This window comes from Meriones unguiculatus, chromosome 4 (genome assembly GCF_030254825.1).
Source record: "Meriones unguiculatus strain TT.TT164.6M chromosome 4, Bangor_MerUng_6.1, whole genome shotgun sequence".
NCBI classification, from domain to species: domain Eukaryota; kingdom Metazoa; phylum Chordata; class Mammalia; order Rodentia; family Muridae; genus Meriones; species Meriones unguiculatus.
In genome coordinates, this window is record NC_083352.1 from 83,874,667 (window position 1) to 83,895,326 (window position 20,660).

Genomic DNA, 20,660 nt, shown 5'->3' on the forward strand with positions numbered 1-20,660 from the left:
TGTCTCATTTACAGTAAAAGGTGAGGACCAACTACCTCAGGTTGTCTTTTGACTATAACACATGTGTCCTGTCACCCACACGCCTGCATACAGAAATATGTATACACACATATCAGGCACACATACACACAAAGATAAATAGGAGTGTTTAAGTTGGGGGATGACCATGCATTTGTTGTATTATGTACTCAGGAAAGTCTGTTCATTTCATTGGCCCCCCAAAGGCAGCAAGCTGGGATGTGCAAAGGGCAGCATAATCATATAATCCCATATCTATTTTTTTTTTAATTTTATACCTGCATGTGTGTGTGTGTGTGCATACACATTGTGTGCCTGTGTGAATGTATGCATGCTTTTGCACATGTGTACACATTCATGTAGAGACCCAAGGTTAACATTAAAACCTTTCCTCCATTGTTCTATCTTATTCACTGATGTAGGGTCTCTCCATCAAACCAAGAGCTAACCTGCTTGCTCTGAGGATGCCCTGTCTCTACCTTCCAAGACTGGAATTATGGGTGTGAGGTGTCACAGCCTCCTGTAATTTACGTGAGTTCTGGGAATTTGAACTCCAGTCCTTAGGTTTACATGGCAAGCTCTTTATCCACTGAACTACCTTCCCAGCCTGCAGTGTTGTGCCTCTACAAAGAAAGTTTCACTTTACACTTCTATTGCAGTTTTATTATCTCAAGGAGAAAGGCCACTAATGCCACAGTATCTTTAAACCTTATCATTTGCTCATGTCTAGACACAGAACCTTTGGCAGGATGCATCTGGAATCAATATCGTGGCTTTCTTTTCCTCCTGCTTGTTTATGTTGAAAGTGAGTGATGCCAGTCTGTGCTTAACAGCCAGGCCATAAAGCTTCCTTCGAAGTGAGGTATTTCAGTTAAGAAAGCAAGTATGTTTAATCAGTATGGCATTGCGTTATAGAGCTGTTGTCTTGAGCAGGAAGAGGGTCCTAGATGACTGAGAACAGAAGCCTTGGACCCTAGTATCTGAGATAGAAATTCCTCAAATGCAAATAAAAATACCACTGGATAAAAGTGCTGGTGCTTTTCTGATGTGCTGTTTGTTTGTCTATTTTGTTTTGGAGACAGGATCCCATGTAGCTAACACTGTCCTCAGACTCTCTAAGTAGCTGAGGATGACTTGAATTCCTCATCCTCTTGCCTCTGCCATCTGAGTGCTGGGATTATGGATGTGCACTAACATTTGTGGTTCATAGGGATTGAACCTCCAGGACTTCCTGCCTGCTAGATAAGCATCTTACTAATTGAGTGGCATCCCTAGTCCTATGCCCTCTGAGCCTGAGACTGCATTTACTTCTACAACCACTGTGGTGACATCGGAGGAATGGGGGGAGGGGGGAAGAAGAACAGGTGCTTTGTGCTTGTGAGACACCAGCCAGCCCCACGGTGTTTGTGATCTCGAGGCTTCCCACCAGTGCGGAGTGAGAATAGCCCATCTGGACCTGAAGTGGTAGATGAAAGATGTTGAGTGCTATCCACTCGGAAACTCACTCGCTAACAGTAAACTCAACAGGCTAGGAAGACAGTTGGTGCCAACTGAGTCTCAAGGCCAGACAAGTTGATTAAAACTTGGCTGGCCCAGTTGCTGCTCTGACAAGAAATAGCCACCATGGCATTTCCCCTTCCTTCAAATAACAGAAGAAATTGTAAAACACGGGAGTCTCAAATGTATCATTAACGACGGCATTTAATTTTCCATTTCCCATCAGTTTTGTGATGCTCCTGCATTATCTATGATCCAAGAAACTATCATGCTGTGAATATTTTCATTCTGTGTCATCATTCAGGAAAATGATGACCTGAGCTCTGCAGAGCAGAGGTGTGAGAAGTATGTGTGTATATCTGTCTGTCTGTGTATGTGTGTCTGTGTGTGTGAAAGAGAGAGAGGAGAGTAAGCGAGCACAATGGACATAGGATGTCAGTGAGTAAAGATGGGATGCTGGTATGCTACTCGAGAGTTGTCATATCTCTACAGGGCATGGATCTTGCCTGTTTCATGTACAGGTTTCCTGTTAGGTCTGGGACATCATATTCTCAATAAATACTATGAAACGAACAGCAGCCAAGACCTGTTACTATATAGGACTCAGCAGGGAAGACCTGGTATGGGGTTCTATGGGGCACTGTACATAGCCCTGGAAGTGGAGCAGAGTAAAAACTAGACAGCAGTGTGCTGTAGAGATGCTCTGAATTTCTGGATGTGATAGATGGATCAGAGGCAGCCACATATCTGGGTGTGAGTATACTGGGGGTTGGAGGAAGGTCATGAGCCTTTCCACAGAGGTATGCACAGTAGAAGGAATCCAGAGACAGTTCCTCCTGGGTACTGACTTCTTGATGCCAATAGGCACCTAGGAAGGAGGGAGGAAAGAGGAAAACAGTGAAAAGCTGCTGCTGGATATGTTCTCCTACAAAGGCCAACCAGAAAGTCCCACCAGGACTGCAGGAACTGAGTCAAGCTGTTACTGCAGTGCAAGGGTGTTTGGGATATGACCAACCACTGAATGTAAGACCCACCATACTTGGCCTGGTTCTGCACAAGACCCTACTACCATTTTTCTGTCAAATGAACATAGTATCAAAGTGTCCTCTAAACTCAGATCTCTAGACCTTATCAGAAAAGCTTTTTGTTGTTGTTGTTTTGTTTTGTTTTGTTTGTGCAGAGGGTGGTGGTTAAGGCAGACACTCACAGCCGGTTAAAGAGCAGATAGCAAGTGTCAGTGGATTGCTTGGCTACAATTGAGACATCTCTATTACATCTTGAATATCATGGACCATAGAGGAAGAGGAGTGGGAAGACTGTAAGAGCTAGCAGCCGGGGAAGATCAGAGAAAAAGGGTGTCTTAGGGATATGACGGGGCCACTGCACTCATGAGCTCGTAGAAACTGTGATTGCCTGCCCAAAGTCACGATAGCCAACACTCCCTCACGGAGTAGGAAGGGGTTCATGACCCCCCCCACACACACACACTCAGAACCAAGGAACTGTACTCAGCTGATGGCTTCTGGGGGGGAAAAGTCAGTTCTCTTTAATGATGTAGACCCCAGAAGTTTCACTGTGCCCTGGTAGATGGCCCCACACCTGTGAGAGCATGCGAGGGCACAGATCAGAGTAGACATGCTACTAAACTTTTTTAAAGGGACATGAAATAGGGGGAGTGTAGAGAGGTAGAGGTGGGAGGGGGAGGGATTATGTGAAGAAGTTGGGGCTGAATGTGATCAAAATGCGTCGTATGAAGCTGCCAAAGAGTTCGTTTAAACATATTTAAAATTATAGACATTGTGATTGAGATCACTGGGGTCACAGGATAAAACTGCAAGCTGTCCCTGTGGACAAAGAAACGTGCCTGTGCCCATGCTGGGTTAGAGGAGGCTTCTCTCTGGTTCAGAGAGTAAGGCACAGCATGGAGAGGGGCTGGCCCTCTGAGGAGAAGGTTGGGGGTCGTAAGCTGGAACCCCACGGGGAATACAATCAGGAACTAAAAAAACTTTCTGCTGGGGAGATGAGGAGGAAAGGCAGATTAGGAAGGGTGAGAAGAAGAGATAAAGAGAGGGAGAATTTGGGAGGCAAACCTGGAGTGAGGATAGACAGGCCACTAGGGAAGTTTGGGCTTGACTGGTGTCCTGGACACCCTTGAGCGTGGATCCTTGGTATGAGTCATCACTGCTCACTGCACAGCTTGAGGCTTGATCTCATATTTATCATTGGATTAAAATGCATAGAAAGCCGTTTTGATGATATCCGAGCAGGAATGAATGGTTCGGTGGGTCCCACAGATGGCTCAGACCTGAATTTGAGCCCAGCCAGAGGTGGGTCACCTTGAGAATCTCATTAGGTGCTGCATACTCACCTTAGGGGAAGAGCTCCCAGAAAGCTACTCTGTGGTTGAAATAGAGGAATCTTTAGGATCCTACCCTGAAGAGCAGCATCGGGAGTGGACAGAGGAGAGGCTGGTGTCAGGCTTGTGGACCATGCCTCCGAGGAACTGACATGGGACTATTGAGATTGGAGCATGTTCAAACCCCAGAAATCTCACATTTGAGACTTAAAATCTAATACTGAGAACGGACGGCATGGGGCAAAGCTCTCTCCTTATTTCCTGCCTCAGGAGCACATGACACAGCCCCCAAAGTTACAGGTGGTCACTCAAGGTTACAAGCGGTCCATCACAGAAGCTTGTCTCCTGTTACCGTTCCCTATGCAAATACGGCATTGCCAGCTTCCTAGTCCCAGCCAATGACACGCATTCATCCTCAAAACCCCTCCCACTGCCCAAGGTTTATAAGTCCCTGTTCACATGCAATAAACAGGAGAGCACCGTCTATTTCATCAAAGATTGCCTGAGACTCGTTGTTTATTCTGGGGGAAAGAAGGCTCCCTCCTCCCTGAAGGATTCATTGCTGGACCTCTGGCTTTGACTTCTGGTCCAACAGCCATAGCAGAACTGCCTTGGTCACTGCTGGAGTTTGTCCAGCCCCTTAGAGGCAACTGCTCAATCCGCCCGAGTCAGCTGGGACCTCTCAGAGTCCCAAGTTCCTTCTGCTTGGATCAGCCCTGGAACCTGCATTCTAGCGGTCACCAGATCAGACAGAGGCATTCGCCAGTATCCAACAGCTAAAATATTGCATACGATATCACCTTCAGCTTCGGAGCTTCGAGTTTCTGCTGCCGTCTGGTGCCCGCAATCTCATAAAAAGAGCTAACTGTAACTTGGTGGGAAAACTCTTTTCCACAGCCCCAGTGAGATTGGGAGCCTTGGAGCACAGACCTCATTCTGCACGCTTCAGCTGAGACTCCAAGTTTTATCTGTTTCTGTCCAGAAGCCGACTGCGCTCTGACCTTCATGTGGGAGAAGCAGGCACTTTCGCTGAGCTGCATCCAGGCCTCCTGGGAGACATCCGGCGGCAGCCCAGCGGCAGGAAAAAAAAAATTGAACCATAGGCTAGGACTTGAGTGCTTTCAACAGAGTCCTGGGCTGACACTGGAGAGCCTTGGATCCCAGGGAGCCCCTTACAACTCTGCTGTTGAGTCACTAGGCTTCAGCAGTGCACTGACCAGCCTTGGGTGAGCGAGCAATGCCCTGGGGAATGTAGCTCCCTTTAGCCAGGGAAATATCTCTCTCTCTCTCTCTCTCTCTCTCTCTCTCTCTCTCTCTCTCTCTCTCTCTCCTTCTCTCCTTTTCTCCTTTCTCTCTCTTTCCTTCTTTTTTCCTGCCTTCTTCCCCCTCCTCTTTCCCTTCTCTTTCTTCCGCATCTTCTTCTTTCTCTCCATCATCTTCATCTCTTTTTCCTACCTTCCTTTCTATTCTTGATATTGCCTTTCCAGTATATCCAGTCCCCATCACCCCACCCCTACCAAGATATTAGCTTCTCCCAGGGCTATAGTGTGTGGTCTGGGGAGATCCGTCTTCCCTGCTGTATCCTTCCCAGATTGTTTTCTTTGATTGGTATTTCTTCCATGCCTTATCTTGACAATCCCACTGTGGTCTCCACTTGTACCAACACCTTTGGGAGTTGTTTTTGAGATTGCTTTAAAGACAGGCAGCACTTTGAACATCTTAACATCTGCCTAATGTCTTCTAAACTATCTTGATGCTGGTGAAAGTTGTCTTCCTAGTTGAATCCTACCCAGCACCACTGAGAGAACTAAGAATTGCCAATCAATGATGGACAAATGAGCTGGGTGGTGGTGGCGCACTTTTAATCCCAGCACTCGGGAGGCAAAGGCAGGCAGATCTCTGTGAGTTTGACACCAGCCTATTCTACAGTGCAAGTTCCAGGAAAGTCGGGGCTACCCAGAGAAACCCTGTCTCAGAAAACCAAAATAACGACAATAAAATATGGATCAATGAAGAGTGACTGTTGATACAAGTCTGACCTAAATACATGGAGAAGATACTTCCTTCTTTAATTCCAGTCTCTCTTCTGCTGGTTGAATGTTCAGGGTGCAATCTAATTACACACTATTTGCATCATTATTCACAAGCCTTGAGTAGCTTACAGGGGCTACTCTGAGAGTAGAGTTTGAGAGTAGAGTCTTGGGGACCTGGGTCTGACCATCATCACCGTCTAATATCTGCTGCCATGAGTCAAGTCTGCCAGGGGTTCAGCTATATATCGCTGCAGTATAAATACATCGTTCTGTAAATCACCTTGCAGGTCAGCAACTTCTTGGCTATCCTCTCGCTCTCTTTGGACACATGAGAATCTTATTCTATTCACAAACCACGGAGTCTGGAAAAAGGATACCCGTGTATACCTGTGTCAGTGTTCCTTGGCTATGACACACTGCGCAGTCATTCAGTCTCTCAAGTCCGTGGCCTATACAAGAAATGCATGCTAATTTGTTATTGTTCCTCTTGGTCTCTGGCATCCTCTCCCCAAGACCCAGTGAGACAGAACTGGTCCTTTCTTTTTCCACTCCCAGTCTATTCATCCTGGCTATTTATCCTATCTATCCAATCTATCTGGCCTCTTTCTTGTAACCACAAAATAATTCCTTAGGCATCTGGCTCATGGGCTCATATCTCACTTGTCTTGTGCCACAAGTTCACTAACGCAGTCCACCTGCTCTAGCCTGAAATCAATAAATAGGGACATGCAGTCCATCCACCCCGAAGGGGACCAGATTGCATTTGGAAAGAAAACACTACGATCCACTACATTTCAAATTTTTCTAATATTTAAAAAACAGTGTGATGAACATTCAGAATAGAAACACACACAAGAAAGAGCGAATAGAATAAATCTCTTAAATTAATTTACCTTAATAAAATATTTTAATAAAATAAAAAATTAGCCTATACTCGCATGATAGAAAGTGGGCAAAGTGAAAAGGGGAAGATATTAATGTAATATTTTTATATTAATTCACTGTGTACTGAAGGCGGGAGCTAAGCTATCATTTAAAAATACTGACTCACTGAGAACTGCTAAAGTAGAATTGAAAAAACTGCAGCTGACTCACTGTGAGAAGCTGGGCAGCCACCCAGTGCCCAACTGGATTACCCTGGGTAGATTTGCTCCACACTAGATGAGGCTTTCAGCCCAAACAGCAGGGCTCTAGCTGCCCTCCAGAACTCTCCAGAAGTCAGTCACCAAAGGGAAGGTTTGTGCATTTCTAGTTTGGGATATTTTGATTTAATCCTCATTGATGCAGTAATTCCAGAGACCTCCCAGGCAGCCTCACTTTCCTCTCTACCTAATTTCCTGTGTGTTTAAGGAAACCCTGCAGAGAGTGTGGCTCATGATCCCAGGCTGAGCATCAGAACTGTAGCTCTAGAGTGTAGAAGTCCTGGCTGGCAATAGGATTTTCAAGACTCTGCATTCTATGCTGTAGACAGGCTCCATAAACTCATAACCCAGTGATCTTTCTGATCTGCTCCCCCTCTAAACTACAATTCCTTTCTTTCTAATACCTCCCTGGTAGTGTCAGGATATTTGACAGCTAATTCCCACTGAATTACACATAGAAAAAAATACAAAGGTCTGAAGTGGATGACACAATGAAATTCCCCATATTCCTGCTGTAGGCATCTACCAGCCAGACCTAAGCATGGGAATGTCCCTAAAAGGTATTCTTACAGTCCTTGCTTGTCCATAAATACTCAGACATCACCAAAGGAAAAGTCATTGTATCCTTTATAATCACAGGCTGGGGCTTCCTGTAACCTGTCCCCGTGTAGTGTAAATGAAGTGGTATGGGATACTGTCTCTCTCTGTTCTTTTTACCAAACTAATGACAGCAAGACTCATCTCCAAGGTGGTGAGATATAATTTTTGGCATCCAGCACTCAAAAATCTCTTCCCTTTTTCTCTTTGCTCACTTTCTATCATGCAATCATTAAGATAACTGGTCTGTTTTAATTTTTAAATTCTATTATTCTATTTTCTCTCTGTATGTCTGTTTTTACTGCTTTGAATGTTATTCAAATTGTTTTCTAAATACTAGACAAATTTAAAGTGTAGTGGATATTGTCCTTGGCATCCATTAAACAAACTCATCAAAAGTCATGCACCTATCCCTTTGAAGAGTATGTAGGTGGGTTCCGGTTTGGGACTCTGAAGAGTCCCTCGGATCACTGCACCTTGTTAGAGGGTCTTGAAACAAGTGTTTCCTGAGCACAGAATCCCAGCTATCTAGAGTCTGTGTTCCACGCCAGGTTTGTTTGCTCTGTTCCTCACAGGCATTTTTCAAAGGACAGGGTGGTTACACATCCCATATACTCCACCAGCAGAGTGGGGGAATTCTTACATTTCCTCTCATCTCTTCAGTAAAAGTATGGTATCATAAGAGAGTCTTGTGAGATGTTTGTTATCAAATTTGAAAAAATATGAAAAGGTATAAAAGAGACACAAATGCTGGCTATATTCCATTCTTTTAAATTTTACTTCTAGCAGCATTTAAGTGGTATTTATTTAAAACTAGCTAAGCTGTTACACACCCAGAGATTTTACATACAGTGGCTTAGGTGGAAAGTGTTGGTGATATACATTGGTTCCGTGTATTTATAGAAAATATTCACAATGAAAACAAGTTTGCTATATAATCCTGTAATTCCACTTCTGGAGGGAAATGAAATGAATAGCTGGAAGTGACTGGTTTATGCAGCACAGAGCCAAGATACAGAAACGATCTAGGCACAAACCAGTGAAAAAAAATGGAATACTATTTAACCTTTACAAAAGTAAGGAAAGTCTGTCTATGACAACATGGGATTCTAGTTTCGTTTCTCTTACTGTGATGAAATACACTGCCCCAAAGCAACTTATGGGAGAAAAGGGGTTTATTTCATTCCACAGTTCCAGATTACAGTCAATGAAAGTCAGGAAATCAAAGCAGAGACTTCAGGTAGCTAGTCACATGACATCTACAGCCAGGAGACAAAGAGACATACATGCTGACTTGCTTGCTTGTTTTTAGCTTGATTTCACCACTCTTTTGCAGGTCAGGACCTCGTGTTTAGGGAATGGTACTACCCACAGTGGGCTGGGTCTTTCATATTAGTTAACTGAATTAAGGCCATCTCCCACAGACACAGACACAGGCCAGTCTGAGTTAGATGAACTGTCTTTAAGACCCTCTTCCCAGTTGAGTCTAGGTTGTGTCAACGGTCTAAGCTAACCAATCAATAGTATGAGAAGATATTGTCATGGTAAGTGAAAATAAGCTAAGTGCAGAAAGACAGAGGTGTCATTTCATTTTTGGACTGTGTCATTTACTCAGGCTGCTCTCTGATCATGTTGGGCAACTTCATGTCATGCTCTGATCAACACTGAGTATGGAGTTTAGGTACTTTCTCACAGCCCTGTTAGGTGTTCTCTGGCTGACCCTGATTAAGTAAGTATTCAGGCTTGCCTTTTCTACGGTAGCATCCTGGAAGTCCTTGACTGCAGGGTTCTAGATCTTAAAGAAACTTGCCTCATGCTGTCACTGGACAGCCCATGGCTTTTCTTGCCTATCATGAAGTTTTCCTTAGAAAACTGCTATAGCAACACATTAAACATCCATAGCTGTCCCAGAGAAGGGCTACACTTACCGTTCTTTATGTATTGGTAAACTGAGGCACAGAGACTTAAGCAACTTGGCTAAGTTCATCCACCTAAGGGGCTGAGTCAAAATGTATGTTCATGCTATCTGCCCTCACTCATCACCTGATATTTTCTCGGAGCACCTGGGTTTATATAACTGTCTCAACATTAAGGGGAAGGATCTTAGAAGGAAGGGGAATTATAGCTCTTGACATTTTGTTGCTGAATCGTCTCCTCCAGCACTTCTAGAATAATGTTCCTCCTCAGGTAACTCAATTGGGTTATGAAGGAGATCTCACAGTTGCTGGCTACTGTTTGGTGTTCTGGAAAGATGATGTGATGGTCAGTCCTGGTTGTCAACACACCTGGCAGGGGGTAACCCCAACTGAAGAATGGCCTCTATCAGCTTGGCCTATGTCTATGTCTGTAAGAAACTGTCTTGAAGGATGATTGATATGGGGGGGGTGCCCACTGTGAGCAGCACCACTCTCTAGGCATTTGGCCCTGTATAAGAAAGCTAGTTCAGCATGAGCCAGAGTGACCAGCATTCCTCCGTGGTTTTAGGTTTTAGTTCTTACTTGGGTTCCTGCTGTGACTTTCCTCAGTGATAAACTGTGACCTACATAGGAACTGAAATAAAAATCTTCCTTCCTTTAAGTTGCTTTTGGTCACATTATTTATCGCAGTAACAGAAAGAAAACAAGGACAGATGGCCTGTTCCCAAAGGGTTTTTGGTTACAGGGAAGGGGCCAAGGCCCAAACTCCAATGTGCAAGAGGTGCCACTTTCTGCTTCCCACAGTTCTCATTGTTGTGACTTTGAAGTCCAGTTATCTATCTGATTGGATGTTGGTCAATTCAGGCCCTTCTGACTGTCAGACGTGCCCTCACTAGGAGCACCCATTATCCAAGACTAGGAACCCCATTCCCCTTTGAGCCTTTCTGTGGTTGCACCTCAATGCTGCCCTCCCTGGGTGACCTCTCCTGCCTAGCACTTTCTGGCAGCTATGCATATGCCTTGTCTTTGGAGAAGCAGGCTTTTCTTTCCTTGCTCAGTCCTAGGATTTCTTAAAATGCTATAATTTATCTAGCTGGCTCTTGTAGTGGTAAAAAAATACCATTTCTATGAAACTTGAGATGGAAGAAACCAGTCAGGGGACTTTTAATTTTGCTTCCTTCTCTTTCCTGTTTTAACCCTCCTTTGCACAAGAGGAGCAAGGCTTGAATGAGAGGTAGAAAAAGAAGAAAACAAACCGATATAAAATATTATTCATTTTCAAAAATTAGTCATTTGTCACAAAGTGCTTCTAAGTGTTTAAATTGGTACCAAATTTTAGAAAACTGATACACTTGTGAATGTAGCATAAATAAAACGTGAAAATGCTGCCCTAATGCAGTACCTATTACAGGAAGAAGACATAAAACCCACCTATCTGTGCTTCCATCCATTCATCCATGTAGTCATTCATCTTCACATCCATACACCTGGCCTCTAGGAATTTTTCTGTCCATCTATTCTGACCCACTCATCCATTACCCATCCACCCATTCATCCATCAACGCGTCCACCCATATTATAACCATCCATCCATCTATCCATCTCTCCATTCATGGAATCATCCATCCATCCGCACATATTTCTACATCCCTCTCTACCTGTTCTCCAACTCTTTCTCATCTTCCTTCCTCCCTCTATAGGTAATGTATTAGCAGTAATGAAGTAAAGCTAAGTGATGAGATAGTGTTGTGGTCAAGGTCTGACTTTCTTCCCAGTGATAAGAGGGAGTTTATTCTGAAATTGACCCAAGCAGAGATCCAAGAAATCTACACGTGGAAGAAGAGAGCTGAATTCAGGGGATAAATGACCAGGGCAACAGTCCTGAGACAGACATGTACATGGTATGATTGTGGAAAGGATTATCCAGTGTGGATTTATCAGAAGAGAAAGAGGGTGGCATGGGGGATGGGCAGCAGCAGGATTCTGAGGTAAGGTTGGCATGATTTGAATACATATGACTGTTGAAGGTACAGTGAATCACAGAGGTCAGAAGTAGAAGCACGGTGACCATTGGGTATTGTCAAATCCAGGAGGCAAGGCTGACAGAAGGCAGTGGCATGTGTTAGGACCTGGATCTGCTTTGTCAAGCAGAGCCTTGAATGAAAGTTACCTACAAGGCATCTGGTGTTCATGGCTCTGGAGGATAAGAGCCAATCCAGCAGCTGGCATCTCTGTTCTCAGTCCAGCTTGACAACCATGAGAGGTAATACAGAACATCTGGCCTTGGGAGAAGCTAAAGAAGAGGAGCTGGGGTTAGGGGCTGAGGCAGGAAGGCAGTGTTGTGGGAGGAGCATGTGCCAGGCTTAGGAGACTTATATAGAGACCCATATATCCCTGGATATAGTGAATGGTATTCTCCTTGACCACTGATGGGGACATTGCAGAAGCCACACAAGGACTAAAAGAGGCAAGCCAAATGACATCACCCCACCTTCTGCCATACATACAGTTCCAGTTTTAGCTCCTTCCTGGAAGTCCCTGGCCTAAGACGGGAAGCAGGAAGGCTGAGCTCTGGAATGGTCCAAGTCATGTCTGACAATCACTCATGGCTTCTCCCTTTCTGAAGACCATCTTCTACTCTTCCCTGGTCCTATAGGTGGCAAGTCCTGAATCTGTCATTTTTCTGCTGAAATATCTTCTGCAAAAATACATAACGTAGTGCCTAGGATAATCCAGAAACTTAAATAGCACACTTTTCTTCTGTTTTAATTTGTTTTAGTTTTAGTTTTAGTTTTGTTTTGTGTGTGTGTGTATGTGCTTTAAACTTATATGTACCCAGGCTGTGGTGCTGCATACCTTTAATCTCAGCACTCGGGAAGCAGAAGCAGGCAGATCTCTCTGAGTTTGAAGCCAGCCTGGTCTCCAGAACTAATTTCAGGACAGCCAGAACTATAGCAAGAAACCCTGTCTGTAAAAGACAAAACAAACTTATATGTAGAAAACAGAAGTGTGTCAATTGATGGAAACTTTTGACATTTAATAAGTGAATACTCTAGACACACACACACACACACACACACCTACTTCCTTAGTCACCCATCAGTATTTATGGCAAAACCTTTTTCTTTAGTACTGTAGACATATTGGTATGTGATAGCTAATTTTACGTGTGCACTTGATTATATTGGTGATGTGTAGGACAGCAGAGAAGTGCCACTCCCTCTAGGCTTGTCCTTGGGGGTATTTCCAGAAATGAATAATGAGAACTCTGACTTATAGATGGATCAATCTATTGATAGATGTATAATGTGATGGAATTATCAAGAGGTGGTGAAAGGTGGGGGTCCAGTCCAGTTAGGAGGTGTGTTACTGGGGGTGGGTTTTCCTTGGGGTTTAACTCACCTTTGCTCTTTCCTATGAGCTTTTCATCCTGCTTCTTGGCCACCATGATGTAAAGTGCTGTGTTCCTCCTGTGGCTGAAGCTTCTAAAACTGATGCCAGATACATCTGTCCTCCCTTGGCTTGTTCTGTCAGGTATTTAGGCATGGCTACACAAAGAGGCCAACACACAATCCTTAATTCTAATCACTTAGAGCTCCTCACTCTTGCCTGTAACTTAGGACCCATCAATTCAGCTTTTTTTTTTTCTCTTTCCCTCCCAACACCCATCTTCCTTATACACTCTGACAGCTGCTCCACTCTCAACAGCTATGACATCACCATTTTCTGCTTCCTCATTCAATGAGCCAGTGAAGATAGTCTTTCTGTGCCTGGTTTTTTTCTGTCTTGTTTTTTTTTTTTCCTTCTCTTTTAAAAAAGTCACACACTTGGTTCCATCCTTGTCATTGCAAATGACAATATCCATTCTTCCTGTGGCTGTGCAGTGTTTGGTTGTACACAATACATACCATATTGGTTTTGCCCCTTTATCAAGTCAGTCAATGGGCAAGCAGGTTGATTCTGTATCTTGGTCATTAACTGTGAATGTTACTGCAGTGAATACAGAGAGCGGGTGTTGTTTTGGCAGAAAGCTTTTACTCCACTTGGCTGTAGACCCAGCAGTAGGGCTGCTCATTACAGTCCAGTTCTCTATTTTTTCCCTCTTAATATGTGTTGTTCTTTAATAACAATTTTTATTAATTCTCTGAGAGTCTCATATAATGGATCGTATCTGCTATAGCTCCTTCCAGTTCTGCTTTTCCTTCCCAACCCATCCAACTTCATGTCCTTCTATTTTTCTTAACTCATTGAGTATAGTTTGTGCTGTCCATGTATGCTTGGGTGTGGGGTCTTCACTGGAGTGTGGACAGCCTTCCAGGGGCCAGACCCTGAAAGAAAACTGACTCTTCCTTTCCCAGAAGCTAGTAGTTATGAATAGCTTCTTGGCTAGGGGGTGGGACTTCCTGCTCATCTCCCCCCTCCGTGATGCGATTGGGTCTGGCTTGAGTTTGTACAGGTCCCCTGCAAAGTTTGCAGGTCCACTATGAGTTCATACTTTACGTTTTAAAGAGCCTCCGCACTGTTCTTCATAGTGGCTACACTAATCCACGCTCCCCAAGCATGAGGTAGGGTTCCCTTTTCCTGAATCCTTTTGAGCATTTGTCACTCACTCTTTGATGAAAGCCATTCCTACTACAATGAGGCAACGTTTCGCTGTGAATTTTTATACAGTCTTTGAGGTTTGCTGATTTTGAGCACTTTTTCTCCCACACCTGTTGGCCATTTTATACTTCTTCTTCGGAGAGATGATGTAGATTTATTGGTATTTAATTTTAGGTGGTTCCGTGAACTAGTGCTGAGTAGAACTCAAGTGTTGGCTGGTTTGTCTAAAGACTACAATGTCTTCATAGTTCTGAGCTCTTCCACTATCTGCTCCTAGGACCATAGGTGTGTGCATAGGAACATCCCTTTCACCTGGCACACATCTCACCAGCTACACTTGCAGAGCTGAGAGTGAGGAGCTGTCACTCATATCTTCTTATGGATCTTTCTGTTAGTCACATGATCTCATAACCAGATAGGAGTGAGGATCTGCTAGCCCTTTGCAGTCATGCACCATCAAAACTTGATAGGGGTTGACAAGAATCAAGTGTTCTTGCAACTTCATGCTGTTGTGAATCTGCAAAGCCACAATGAAACTGTACACCCAAGATGCACAAAGGTGGATTCTAGGAGTCAGCCATAGGACAATGGCTTCCTGATGCCCCACTATGCTCTTGTTAGCCCCAGCAGCAATCTGGTTGGCCTCTTTAGCAAAGTTCATCTAGAAGTCAGTTAAGATTTATTTACTTAGCTAACAGAGTGCATTCTGGACAGCAGTGCATGCCCGGAGCTCTCTGCCTCCTCCAGCCTGCCAAACCAAGCCCAGCCAGCAGTCCCCAACAGCAGCCATCAGAGGAGCCCCAGCACCAGTGCCATGTATGGGTAGAATGCCTATATCAACAGCCTCATGGTGGGCTGAACCTGTCAGGATGTGGCTGCAAGGATTTGCTCTCTGTCTGGGCAGGGAAGACCTTTGTCAGCATTACACCAGCTCAGGTTGGTGTCCTGGTAGGCAAGACCAGTCAAGTTTTTCGTGAATGGGTTGCTACTTGGGAGCCAGGGGCCAGAAATGTTCTGTGATCTGGGACTCACTAGTGCAGGACGGATCTTCCTACGAAGAGCACTGGAGTAGCCTTCAATGTCACTGTCACCATGACTGCCAACATGCTTTACCCAAGATGGGTAAAGAAGATGTCCACAGTGGTTTGATCAACAGGAAGTGTTATAAAATGGCCTCTCACCTGCAACGTTCCCAGTGCTGACCTCATTTGTCCCCTTCCCCACTGTTCCCTTCAGCTTTTAAAGTACCCCTTCTTTCTATACACACACACCATTATTTTTTTTTTGGGGGGGTGTTATCCCATTTTCTTGTTGCTGTCAAAACCACATGGGCAGAGGGGGCCCACTCATACCCCCTCCTATATGTGTTCGGAAAAAAAAATTTCTGAATAAAAAACAATTCTAAAAAAAAGATTTATTTACTTAGATTGTGTGTGTGTGTGTGTGTGTGTGTGTGTGTGTGTGTGTGTGTGATGTGGTATGGTGTGTGTGCACACATGCACATGAATGCAATGCTGCAGAGGCCAGAAGACAGCATCAGATCCCCTGGAGCTAGAGTTACAGACAGTTGTGAGCTGCCTGACATGGGTTCTGGGGACTGAATTCAGGTGCTGTTGAGCAGCAAGCGCTCTTAACCACTGAGCCCTCTCTCCAGCCCAAGGGGAAGCATTCCTGAGTTCATGTCCTGTCAGCCATAACACTACACAGCAGAGAGATGTGCTTGGGAACTTGGCTACTTTCTCATTCATGTCTAGGATTTGCTTTTATGTTTTTGAATGTACTGGTGATTAAGATTCCATTACATCCCAAGGTATTTGAAGAGCCTCACCTGGACAATGAATTATCCAATTTAGACAATGATATAAAAACAATCAATTTAAAAGAATCACTTTGTAAATAATTCACAAATTACTTCTTTTCCTCTGGTTACCTCATGTACACCCCTGTCCGACCATTATCTCATTTTGTTGGTTTGTTTTGTTTCCACTTCTGTCTGGATAGATTTCTGTAGTTTTGGCAGGAAGGTGAAATCATAGGGTATTGTGTACAGGTTTTTACTGGGGTGTAAATGTCTTATCAGGAAATCTCAGTTAACTCTGCAGAGGATATAACTGGAGCAGAGACCATACAGAAATGGAGCTCTGGGGCCTTTCAGTGGAATGTAATATCTGAAAGCTCCATTACTGTAGCAATTAAAGCCAAACTGTCCCTTTTAGTATCAAAGCCTTAATACCTGTCATGTGGTGGTAACTTGAAACCTCTTATTTTATCTTCCCGTCCATAAGAAACTTTTAAGATTTACTTTTTCCTAAGCATCCTGGATTTTTCTTGAAAACCACAGTTTGATTTTAGCTTTTTCCAACAAAAGTTCAAATACACACTTCATTGAAATAGCCATGATCTAGCACAAAGCATATGACTTCCTTGACTGATATCTCCTTAATGTTGTGCTCCATATTATGTGAAAGAGAAGAAATAGTGAAACATTGTAGGTCTCTTTTCCATGATGCCTCAGCTCCTCTCTTTTTTCAGCTTCCTGTTTCCTGGCATTCACTTAGCTTTGATATTTCCCTAAACTTCAATCCACACAGCTAATTAATGAGATGACAAGACTATATTTACAAACCGATGTGTTAGTCAGTGCTGCATCTGTTACAAGATGCCTGAAGTGGATGATATTAGAAAGAAAGGAAAATGCCTAGCGATAAAGCTTAGCTCACATTTTAGAGTTTTGAGATCTTGCTATCTACATGGATTCATAGGGATGCTGGTGAGAAGAAAGAGTTTGTAAGTCAGAATAAGTGGTCTGGAGCCTGAGAAACAGGGTTCCCACAGTCCCCCAGGAGGGCACACCTCCCATGACTTATGGCCATCCCAGAAGTTCTACCACCTCTCAGAAGTACCACGTAGGACTCAGTCATGAGCCCTGTGGGATGCTCACCCCACACGCAAACCTTCCAAATGGTAAGGCAAGGATGAATGTATGTCTGCTCCTGACATGGGGTCGTTTTGTTCCTCACAACCACCCTTTGAGGTGTGTCCACTGCCTGCCTTTCACAGGGGCAGACTCATCTCAAAAAACAAAATGATATGCCCCAGACACAAGTGGGGGCTTTCATTCCCTGTTCTCTGAGGAATGAGTCTCTCCTGTGGATCTGCTGGCTGGCAGCTGACCACGGCCTTTAATGGACACGTAGGTGATCTCGGTACCCCACTCTGAGGAGCTCTTGCCGCCGGGCTTCAGGTTTCCTGAGTCCTCAAATACTGCACAGCACATATATCAACATCCCATTTTTTTCCAGATGTCGACGACTTCTCACAGTGAAACATCTTTTCTACTGTGTTAGCTCAAGGCCTCCCTGCTTTTGTCTCCCAGAGCGGCGGTTCCCCTTCCCACAGTCATGATTACCAACGCACACGTGCATAGACAGGGCTGCACTGCAACACCTGTGCAGAGAACACGAGGGCCACGGTTCCCATCAGTGCAAAGCCAGTAAGACCACAGAGGTTTCTTCTATAGGCAAAGCAAAAGTGGGATGAAGAAACAAAATTGCAAATGTGTTGAAATGGGAGCTGCACTCACAGCAGAGCGGTCTGGAAACCGAGGCAAGAACAGAAAAGTGATGTCAAGTTTTAAAAGCATTACACATAAAATCTATCATATAGCACAACAGTTTCTATACTGGTAATAAAGCCACATCTTCACCCAGATACATGTATGTGACTGTTCTTGGCATTGGTGGTCACGAAGATCTACATGCTGAACTAACCAGTGCAGCCTGTTACAGCCACATGGTGGAATAGCATTCACCTATCAAAGTCATGGATGCTGAGATGACCTTTAACCTGAAGGTGACTCTGGATAGCCTATTCAACATGACATCATGCTTTGGGTTTGGGGTGAGTTAGTTTATTAAGTACATAGCAAGCAAAAGTAAAAGAACAAATATTGTTTGGCAGGAAGGGAGAAGGAGCCATGGATGAAAAAAAAAGTTACCTAATCAGGGACTTACAACATCCAATAGAATGTGATGGGAGGTTGGGGCAATCAGGTGGAGTTCCTGAATGAGTTTCCTCTCTGTGGATGAGCATCTGGTTTCTCTTCCCACCTCATTCATTGTTGCGTACCATACTTTTATTGCAAGTATTTTTATTTTATTGCAAATACATTTTTTATTAATTCTTTGAGAAAGTTTATGCAGTACACCTTGATCATATTCACTTCACTTCCTCCCAGGTCTAACTTTCATCCCCCCCCACACACACTCAAATTTTGTCACATCCCCTTAAAAAATCAATAATCTATTCACTTTGATTTGTTCTGCCTGTACATTTCTGGGGGTGAGGTCCTCCATCAACGAGCAGATGACCTAGCAGGAGTCATAGCTGGGTATGAAGTTTTTCAATACCTTCAGCCGCTTCTTGCCTTTTCCTCCCTCCTTTAAAGAACCAAGGAACAAACCTAGGAATGTCAGAGGAGATGGAAGGGGACAAAGTAGGCCCTCCTTGCCCCCAACACCTACTTTCAGCTTAAACAGCAAGTGGCAACTTTTGATATAATGTATTGTAGATGCATATCCAAGCTGTGGCACAGTGTGAAAGAAAAAGACACGAGGCCATACTCCACACTGTCCTATGTACATGATCATCCAACATGGGATGCACAAGGGCAGAAAGCAGTTAGTGATTGTCAGGAGTATGGGTGTGTGCAGAAGTCATGGGTGTGTGCGGGGCTTGGCTGTCCCTCAAGGTCACCTATAAAATGATGTCACAGTTAGATCAATTTGCTTAAAATCATTTTAGTACACACTTGACATGGTTGGGTTAAATCATGTCAAAATATGTTGTAGCAGAAAGCTCGTAAAACCTGATGTGCAATCTGGAAAGATGGCCGAGTGGTTAAGAGCATTGGCTACTCTTCCTGAGGACCTGGTTTCTATTCTTATCACCCACAAGGTGGCTCACAACATCTATGGCTCTAGTTCCAATATCTTCTGCTGGTTTTTGTGAGGCTGCACACATATGGTACACACACACACAAACACATATAGACATAATTTTTATAATTTATTTTTTAAATTTTTTATAATTTATTCACTTTATATCCTAATTGTAGCCTCCTCCCTTGTCTCCTCCTGGTCCCACCCTCCCACCTACTTCCCTCCATCCTCCTCCTCTAGACCACAGAAAGGGAGAACCCTTCTCCCCTACCATTTGACCCTAACCAATCAAGTCTTATCAGGACTGCATGGATCCTTTTCTTCTGTGGCCTGGCAAGGCCACTCCACCAAGGGGAAGTGATCAAAGAGTGGGTAACAGAGTCCATGTCAGAGATGGCCCCTGCTCCCCTTATTAGGGTACCCACATGGAGACTGAGCTGCCTATGGGCTACATCTGAGCAGGGGACCTAGGTCCTATCTATGCATAGTTCTTGGTTGATGCATCAGTCTCTGCAGGGCCCCCTGGGCCCAGATTTATTGACTTTGTTGGTCTCTTTGTGGAGCTCCTGTACCCTCTGGGTCATTCTGTCCCTCCACTCTTCCCTAAGGCTCCCTGCACTCAGCCCAAAATTTGGGTATGAGTCTCAGCACATGTTTCAATTCCCTGCTATGTGGAGTCTTTCATAGGCCATCTGTGGTAGGCTTCTATCCTGTTCTGTCTCTTCTACCACTTGCAGCATCTATTCTATTGCCCTTCTGAATGAGAATTAAGCATCCTCCCTAGTGTCCTCCTTGTTATTTAGCTTCTTTAGGACTGTGGATTTTAGTATGGTTATCCTGTATTATATGGCTAATATCCTCTTATAAGTGAGTATATACCATGCATGTCTTTTGGGTTCTGGTTTACCTCACTCAGGATGATTTTTTTCTAGTTTTATCCATTTGCCTGCAAATTTCATGTTCTTGTTTTTAATAGCTGAGTAGTATTCCATTGTGTAAATGTACCACAATTTCTGTATCCATTCCTCCATTGAGGGATATCTAGGTTGTTTCCAGGTTCTGGCTATTACAAATAAAGCTGCTATTAACATGGTTGAGCAAGAGTCATTTTTGTATGGTGGAGCATCTTTTGGGTATATGCCCAGAACTGGTATAGCTGGGTCCTGAATAGTGCTATTTCCAATTTTCTATGAAAGTGACAGAATGATTTCTAAAGTGGTTGTACAAGTTTGCACCACAGCCAGCAATGGAGGAGGGTTCCCCTTTCTCCACATCCTCACCAGCATGTGCTGTCAGTTGAGATTTTGATCTTAGTCATTTTGATGGGTATAAGATAGAGTCTCAGAGTTGATCTGATTTGCATTTGCCTGATGAATAAGGACATTGAAGATTTCTTTAAGTGTTTCTCCACCACTCGGTATTCTTCTGTTGAGAATTCTCTGCTTAGATCTGTACCCCATTTTAATTGGGTTATTTGATTTGTTGGTATTTAATTTCTTGAATTCTTTATATATTTTGGATATTAATCCTCTCTAAGATGTAGGATTGGTGAAGATCCT

General features: G+C 43.9%; 1 protein-coding gene and 1 pseudogene across 2 annotated transcripts in view; both read left to right on the top strand.

Moving 5' to 3' along the window:
- The window catches only part of Tmem132d (transmembrane protein 132D), a 605,099-nt gene that overhangs the window by 338,674 nt on the left and 245,765 nt on the right, over window positions 1-20,660 (top strand). The gene's annotated exons all lie outside the window — the stretch shown is intronic.
- On the top strand, window positions 14,976-15,363 carry LOC110557622 (profilin-1-like; annotated as a pseudogene).